Consider the following 9,444-nt stretch of genomic DNA (forward strand, 5'->3'; position numbering starts at 1 on the left):
AAAACCTCCATGACATCGTAGTCAGAGGAAGTGTCACTAGCCGCTATGTTCGGGTCTTGGTTTGTACTACCTTGGGTCCCCGCCGAGGGCCCGGAACCTAAGGTAGGTGGATATTTAGAACTTCTGTAAGTCGAAATTCTCTCTAGTTTCTCTGTCTCTAGCACACGACTAGAGCGCAGATGCATGTGCGGCACCCTACAAGCGTCGGCGGCGAATAACTTCAAAGGTTAACCGCTTACTTTTTTAGGCATCCGTTTTCACTCGTTTTTGTTTTATGTTTTTTAATGATCTATTTTTTTATTAAAGTGTGTGATAGCTCAAAACGAGCGTATCACTCAGAGGGTCGCGGTGTGTTTTACAGCACAAAGTTTGGTCACCTGCAATTCCGCTGGTCCTCAAAAAAGTTGATTTTTAGCTACGTGTGAAGCTAAAATTCGTAATTTTAAAGGGCGACTGGGCTTTGAGCCTGATAGTGAGCTTGGGCTTGGGTGTGGGAGATATTCCCGATCCCAGTCCTACCTTTATTTTTTATTTTTTTTTGGGATAAGGTCGCCATGGCCTGCGCACGAGAACACACACACTCTACCTACCTACTTACAACTAATACACCTACTGTTACACACTAACACACTTCATTAGCTCTCACAGATCTACTTTCTACTTACTGTACATTGCATTACACAGAACTAACAACCTTAATACTAACACCTTACACAATTAAAACACAGTAACCTTTCAAAACTTCATTAACAAAAAAATACACAGTAGCAACACAAAACCCTTCTTCTCAACACACACACTGAAATTGCACCACAAAAGAAGCACAGAGTGCCATTCAAGCTTAGTGTATGGCATTCCCCGGCAACGGCGCCAAAAATGTGCACGTATGTCACACGTGTCAATGCAAGGAACTTGCCGATACATTGTGTGCGAGCCACAAATGGCTCCAAGCACACAACAAGCCTAAACTAGTAAGCTCAAAGATGGCGATGGTTTGTGACTCACCGCTCTACGCTTGCTGTCGTGGAGGATTCCTCATCGCGAAGAAGAGGGAGACGCCGCTACACCATGCTCAACTGCTTCGCTGTCGTCCTGCCGCCGCAATGCGCGATCGCTCTCTCTCTCTCTCTCTCTCACACACACACACACACACACACACACACACACACACACACACACGCACATACACACACACACACAAGGAGATGAAGAAGAAGAAGATGGAGATGGAGCAAGAGCACTCTTCAATTGCACAAACGAGAGAATGAGTGAATTTTAGGTTTAGTTGACTTTTATATGAGCTTGCCCCATTCACACTTAGGCGCCCGTGCTTAGCTAGCTAATCCCTTGAATGTTCCAATTAGAGTGCACCTCTCATCGGCGATCACTCTTACCCTTTTCTTATTGGACCGACAAGCCCGGTACGTGACTCTACCAAATAAATAATACAGCGTCCTTCGTAGGTGATAGGAATATGCGTGAGGGTTAACATGAGGGAATAAAAAATGGTGCGTGACTAGTCTAAAAACCATGTCGACTTGCAGTTCCAAGATTCTATTATTTTCGAGTGGATCTTGTAACAAGTCGATCACATCCTCTAGGAAACAGATTTATAATTGATCATAGATCTGAGACCATAGTTCACTCGGCTCCATTGCAGTATTGTTACACATGTAAAGTGGACACTGATGTTGGGGAAGATTCTGCATATATGGATGTTCTACCTGTGACGAAGTCTAACAATGTGGATTGGGCCACCTAGTAGCAACCATAGACACTTGGGAAAATAGGGGGATGACCTGGGTAACACCTGAGGGGGATGGAATGCCACCATTCGTACCTTTAAACATGAACGGAGAAATACATATAGCTTATGATGACCTACCAGATAAAGGCTTGACTGTCATTGGGACATATCTACCTATAGCCCAACCCTCTAGAGTTTCAACTTATGTAGTTGAAACAAAGCTTAAGATACACAAAATGTATCCTAATATAACGAAGAAAACATACAAGTGGGTCCCTAAATCTTCTTTAGCGACCGTGGCTGATGCTAAAAAATCGGAGCCTTATAAGAAACGTCCCACTCGCTCTTAGAAATGTAAGAAAACTTTGCGTTGGATTCCCAAACAACTATTGGAAGCCCAAGGCTACTATCAAGGAAATGATGAAATCTGGGTGCCAAAACGTAAATTGTGTTCTTACTTGTGACACCAGACCCATGTGAGTCAAATCCTGTGACAATAAAGCCGATCAAAGATCGTGGGAAAGGAAAAATCACAGAACACTATACACCGGACCCACCGCTAGTATGGGCTCCCAAGCGAGAAAGTCTTGTTTCGCTTACCTCAACCATAGGAAAAACGAATGAAGCTTCTTGATCTTCATGTAGTTCATATACGAAAATAGAAGCTTCGACACAACCTCCACCTACCATTGTACATATCCATACAAAAAAGAAAGAGTTTTCACCTCCCGTTGTAAGTTCACCACCTACAACAACATTGCAAATAAATCATGGGAGAGTACCTTACCACCCTTGTAACTAGATGAAATGCCTAGGGAAATCAAAAACTATTGGTCAAAGTCTTCCCCATGACAACTTGGAACAGTTGGTTTCAAAAGGTGACGACATCGTTCCAAAAGGTATGATCTACCCAAGGAAGGAGGGGGGTTTTTCTAACATTCATCATTCACTCACTCCCCTCTTAACCTTCCTCCCTGACTTCTCAATCTCCTAATCTTAGGGAATGTATTTATAAAGATTAAAATGTTGAAAACGAACAAACAAAAAAATTCAAAAGTGCCACAATGTAAAATCTTAAGATGGAAGAGAAATCCCAGCTTGATTTGGTACTTCACTCACATGTATCGCCTATGGTACTAGAGCCCTAGAGGTTCCCAATGTGGGTTCTTTTCCTTGTAAAGCAAAAAACCTAAGGCATACAAAATAAGCACACACATCAAAATTGAATCAATGTGAAAACACTTTGGAGGGTCAAAGAAAAGGGAATAAGTCAGGCAATGATTTCATGAGCAATTTTTTTTATCGTAGCTTAACTACAAGGTCTTCGAGGTATAGCCTCTAGTCAGCCACCATCGGACATGAAATCTTGGCTCTCGCGATTAAACAATTTAATTGACCAGAGAAAATTGAGAAGCTTGTCCACGATATTAATAGTTGACCTCTAGTGCCTTTTAATTTACAATTTTTTATGCGCTTGATTATATTAAAATTTAATGTTTATTGTTGACAAATTGTTTAATATTCTGTTACCATTCAATTTGTCTGCCTACAACTGCATATGCTTTTTAATTGTATATGAGAATGAAGTTAGTATGCCAATTTGTAGTGATTAAAGAAGGCTAAGAACATTCAATCTCGGATGCTCTTCCACCTCGATGAATGGGCTTCATCTCAATAGCTTTCGAGGAAGGAATCTACATCAAGAAGGGGGGCATATTAACCCTCACTCACGGAGATCCGATCACCTTCGATGGATCCGCATTATTTATTTGATTGAGTCATGGACCGGGCTTGATGGTCCAATAGGTGTCTAGGTGAACGCCGATGAGAGGTACACCACTTATCTTATTTTTACAGTAGTTTTGCAACGATTGGCCACTATGGGCGCCCATGTGTGAATGGGCCAAACTCTTATAAAAGGTCCATTTGACCTAAAAATCCTCATTCTCGGAGGTGTGAGCTAAGAAGTGTCCTTGCTCCATCTGTGTCTCCTTCTCCTTCGTGTTCTCACAAGTGTGTGTGTGTGTGTGTGTGCACGCGCTTGAGAGAGAGAGTCACCATGCAAGAATGCATTCTTTATATCCATCTGATGCAAAACCAAATCTTTCAATGCATCCCCTTCAATAATGGTACATACAATATATCCCTTTCAATAATGGTACAAACAATAGTCATAGTAGCCATGGGGTTGAATGTTTTCTCATAATCAATTCCATAAGTATGTGCATATCCCTTTGCTATCAAGTTAGCTTTGTATCTGCTTATTGAGCCATTTGCATTGTGTTTCACATTATAAACTTATCTAAATACAATCACAATATTTCCTTTTGGTAATGGAACCAAGTCCCATGCCTCATTAGTATTAAGGACAGCCATCTACTTATCCATAAATCAATCCCACTTTCCAACTCAAACATCGTCCTCAATAATTAGACTATACATCTTGCATAACCTTTCCATATATACACAATGGTGAGCCTTAAACATGTCACAAAGCACTCCCTACACATGATTTCCTACATTCAAAGGTCTACATGGTCTATGATCACTACTAGATGCCTCAGTTTTGGCATGCGCCCTTCACCCTTCTAGCACTTACAGTCTTACCAAGCCACTTGAATCAATATTATTTTGACATGCACTGAAATTTGACATCCTTGGGGCATCTTCAACCTTTTCTTTCCCTTTCCTTAACATATGTGATAAATATTTAGGAAATATTCTCTCATGCAACCTACCACTCGATGCATTCTCAACATGACACGAACTAGGTGACCCTTGTGGTCCACTCGAAACCTATGCTTACAATGGGCTTGCAATCTTGCATTTTCAGTAGCCACATGCATTCTCATGTACATCAATTCAAGTTCATCTTTTTCATCAATGTACCAACTCTTCTCAACTCATTGAAAATAACATCCATGCTCACCCTCTAGATGTGTGGTAAGGTTGTAACATTTATACAATGACCAGAAAACACACCATTTTTTACTTTTGGATTCAACTTTGTTTGCACTTCATATGCACATAAGCAACACTTGGATGTGTACCAAATTAGGTTTTTTGCTAGTATATTTCTCCTTAGGTTTCATATGTACATTTTTAGTGGGAGTCTTGTTCATAATATATATATCCACATAGAGATTACTCATCCTATTATCAATGAAGTATATTCTCTCTAATCATCATTGCCCTTGTAACCTCCACAATGTGCCTTCTCTTTAGCTCAACATCATTTTTCTACAGAGTAAATGTGCATGAAATTGCCTTTGAACTCCATGCATTTTCAAACCATTGCTCGACTCATTGGAGTACTCTTCCCCTCCATCTAGCCTCAGGATCTGTACGCACTTTCTAGTCTACTTTTTAGCCATAATCTTTAATTATGAAAATGATTTAACACATCACTTTTCTTCTACTGTGAAGTTCACCCTTACTGTCCTTGTATGGTGATTAATGAAGGTAACATAAATGAACAAATGTAGTTTTCATAGGACCCATACATCCAAATTCACTATCTCCAACATATTCTTGCTTACATGCTTTTTATGAGGGAAATATGCCTTTGCCTATTTTCAAAATTCACAAGCCTCACAAGTTTATACATTCAACCACCTTGAACACCAAAACACTTGTAACAAATTCTTGACTCTACATTTTTTACAACCTTTGCACATTTGCATGTTCAATGTGCTTATGAGAAATTCAATATTTGCAATGAGCCATAACCCTTTTGTAAACATGTAAGCTTTCATCTCTAGCACCTCTACCTCAAGTGTGAACATTTTGACCACCTTCTTACCTTATGCAATGGGCCTTCCCATATTCCTCTACGTAAAGACCATCAAAATTGAACCTGACCTGCAAACCTTGCTCAAGCACTTAACTGACAGATAGCAATTTCTTTGTAATACTAGCCACATGTAGTACATCAACCAAATACTTCATTGTGCGTTTATCAAGATAAGTGCACACTAGTTATTTGCACATTAGGATGCATATAAAAATCCTTAACATCAATTTACCAAGATGGATTTTGTATTGGATTCATAGATTGGCTATGAGGGATCTCATCAATGGAGGAGAATCTACGACAATGATCGGCATTGAGTATGGCCTTTGGACATCTGCCTACACCAAATTTATGATTTCAATAACAATATAGTGATTGTTTTAATGTTATACGCTATTTTTCTCTATTATCAACATTCCTACGGTTGTGCACACAAATAGTTACCCTATATGGACTTATGCAACTCTCCTATTCATTGCAAGAAGGTATGAGCATGTTGGTTTTTGATGGACAACAACAAAATAAGCTCCTCGCATGCGTTTTTTGGGCAAACAGAAGGTTGAAATTTTGCACACTTTACCTCTCCTACGATTACCGCTGACAAGGCACCATCTAGTGGTGATTTGTGTTGCCTATCAATGGTTGCTGCAGCTTGTGATATCATCAATGTCAACTTACCTCCTCTACCAATGAAATCTATGGGTATTCTCCTAGAGAATTTAAGAGGGGAGGACATCGCAAATCTTTCCCTGCATGGCGAAGTTCACAAAAGCTCAAAAAGTTCAAAGAGGGAGGAAAGAGTATCTCTTTTCTCACCTATAATGGCACCTTTGGTGCTACCGACAAAGTATTGGCCTTCATATAACAATTTGATACGGCCTTTGGAGACGAGGGCTTCACGGAGTCCTCCAAGCTACCCCATGTAGCTATGCACTTCCAAAAATTGTCTCATCAATGGTGGGCTAGCCTTCGTGGCAATGGCGAAGCCCCAAAGACATGGAAAACTCTACGAGTTTCCATCATGAACCAATTCCTTGCAAGCGATGCAAAGGACAAAGTGCTCCCCGAATGGTGGAGTTTCAAGCTTCTCTCTCATGAGTCTATCCATAAATATGTGGACAAGTTTTGGGATTTACATCTCAAGGCTATTGTCTTTCAAAAGATAGACTTCACTGAGCAAAAGCAACTATTATGTGCGGGATTACCTAAAGAGATGGCCGATTCTGTCAAATCTCAACGGCCTGGTTCTATCAGTGAAGTAATCCACCATACCATGGTTTCTTCACGCATCAATTTCCAACAATGGGTTAGACGGAATGATAAGCCCATGAAAAATAAAGACAAAAGTGATGCAAAGGAAAAAATTAATGCCCAATTTTTTTCCCAAGGCCATTCTAACAACAACAACAACAATCGGTCCAAGGAGAAAAGAGTTTACAAAGGTGAAAATAAACTCTCTCCTGAAGAGCTGGAAACTTTATGCAAGGATCACAAATGTTTTAAGTGTGGGGAGCAAGGACATGGCTATCGTTCGTGCCCCAAAAGAAATGCTGTAATGAGAATCCTAGAGCTTCCACTATTGAAGCTCCAAAAGAGGATTCTCATTGCAAAGGATCACCTCTTTCCTATGCTTGGGGAAAGGTAAGGGAAAATGATGCCTTCATCTTGTTTGACCCTGGCTCTACTCACAACTTCATATCAATGGAGTTGGCCACCAAGTTGGGCATTCAAGATTTTGAGATGGGAGATGTTGTAATTGCCGATGCTGTTTTCAAGGGACAGCAAGCCTCCGTTACCCCCTTGATTGGGAATTTGAGGCTTCATGTCCAAATATATGTTGACAAAGAAGACTTCTTTATCTCTCCTCTCCAACATGAGGATGCTATCCTAGGGTACCATGGTTCAACCGCATGGCTGCCAATATGAAGTTCCCTGAAAAGAGAATCTACTTCACCTACAGGGGACAGAACATGTATATGGATTCTAATGAGTATGGTCGTACTATAACACTTGTAAATCCCCTTGCTCATGATAAAACAATGAAGAGATCAGTTTCTGCGTATATGATTTTTGTCAAAGAGTCCCTAAAAGGCCCTAATGTTTCATCAAAGGTGAATGGTACGAATCAAGAAGAGTTACACTTGTCTAACTTTCTAAAAGGATTCTAGTATGTGTTCATCGATGATATCCCTATGGACTTACCTCCAAAACGAGGGGATGATGACCATCGAATTGAGCTACTATCAAGAAGCTCACCGCCTAATAAACCTCCTTATCGAGTTTCACAAGCTCAACAAGAGGAGATCATGAGGCAAGTACAAGAATTGGTAGACAAAGGGATGGTGAGACCTAGCTCCTCTTACTTTTGTTCTCCATTCCTTTTAGTGCAAAAGAAAGATGGTACATACCACATGTGTGTGGACTATCGTGCACTAAACCATATCACTATCAAAAACAGATTTCTCATACCTCGGGTAGAATATCTGATTGATAAGATACAAGGCTCTACCTACTTGAGTAGGATTGACCTTAAAAGTGGCTACCATCAAATAAGGATAGTGAATAAAGATATCCTAAAGACCGCGTTTCATACAACGTTTGGCCTTTATGAATATCTAGTCATGCCTTTTGGCTTGACTAATGCACCAACTACATTCAATTGATTAATGGAGAAACTATTTAGACTCTATCGCAAATTCACTGGAGTGTTCTTTGATGATATCATAATCTACTCCAATTCCTTGGAGGAACATAAGCAATATCTCTCTAATACTCTAAGTGATTTTTCAAGCATTAAGGGAGAATAATCTTTTCCTCAATCAAAAGAAAAGTGAATTTTTCCTTCAAGAGATACAATACTTAGGTCATATTATCTCTCGAGATGGTATCCGTATGGATCCATCAAAGTTGGAGGTAGTAAAAGCATGGCCTAATCCAAGGAATCTACATGAGCTAAGAAGCTTTATTGGTATGTGTGCATACTATAGACGCTTCATAGAAAAATTCTCTCAAATAGCAGGACCATTACATGACTGAACAAAGAAAAACGTTAAGTATTCATGGACTGCTAAGAAGAAAAGTGCTTTTGACAAGCTCAAAGAAAAGCTTACCTCCCAACCAATCCTTATGCTTCCGGATCTCTCAAAGCCATTTGAGGTCTAATGTGATGCTTGTGGTGATTGCCTTGGAGCAGTCTTGCTTCGAGAAGGACATGCCATAGTATATGAGAGCCAAAGGCTCAACACGGATGAGTAGGTCTTAGGCATTTATAAGAAAGAGTTGTTAGTTCATGACGCAAATAAAGCTTTCCAACAAACAAATGAGGTGGGCAAATTTTCTTTCGCAATTTAATTTCCACATTGCTCACATTGCTGGTAAGCACAATCAAGTGGCTGATGCACTTTCACGACGACCAAAACTTAATGCTGTGTCAATAGCAACTCACAATGATCTATCTTCTACGATAGATGAGTATGCTACTGACCTTGACTTTAAAGACATAATGTCAGCCCTTACTGCTACAGATGGGAGCGCAGAGAGCCCTGCAAAATACTCAAAATAGCGCATAGCAAGACATAAATGAATAAATCTACATATCTATCCACTCGCGCTTCAAATCCATAATCAAGCACAATATGAACAGAGAGAGACAAAGAGAGGAAGAGAGTGAAAGAACACGTGTATACGGACGTCCTAGAGCGTAGTGCTATGCCGGCACGGCGAGAGAGAAGAGAGGAGAGGTGAGAAGAAGAACACAGACACTGGGTGCAATCTCCCCCCGTGCAAGAGTGAGCATTTTCCTCTTGCACGTATTTATTTTATAGATTAGTGAATGCTCAAATGAATACATATTGACCGGCTGGGAAATAATTGGCCATGGCTCATAAAGAGCACTTAAATGATA

This window comes from Adiantum capillus-veneris, chromosome 28 (genome assembly GCF_014529385.1).
Source record: "Adiantum capillus-veneris isolate H3 chromosome 28, ASM1452938v2, whole genome shotgun sequence".
NCBI classification, from domain to species: Eukaryota; Viridiplantae; Streptophyta; class Polypodiopsida; order Polypodiales; family Pteridaceae; genus Adiantum; species Adiantum capillus-veneris.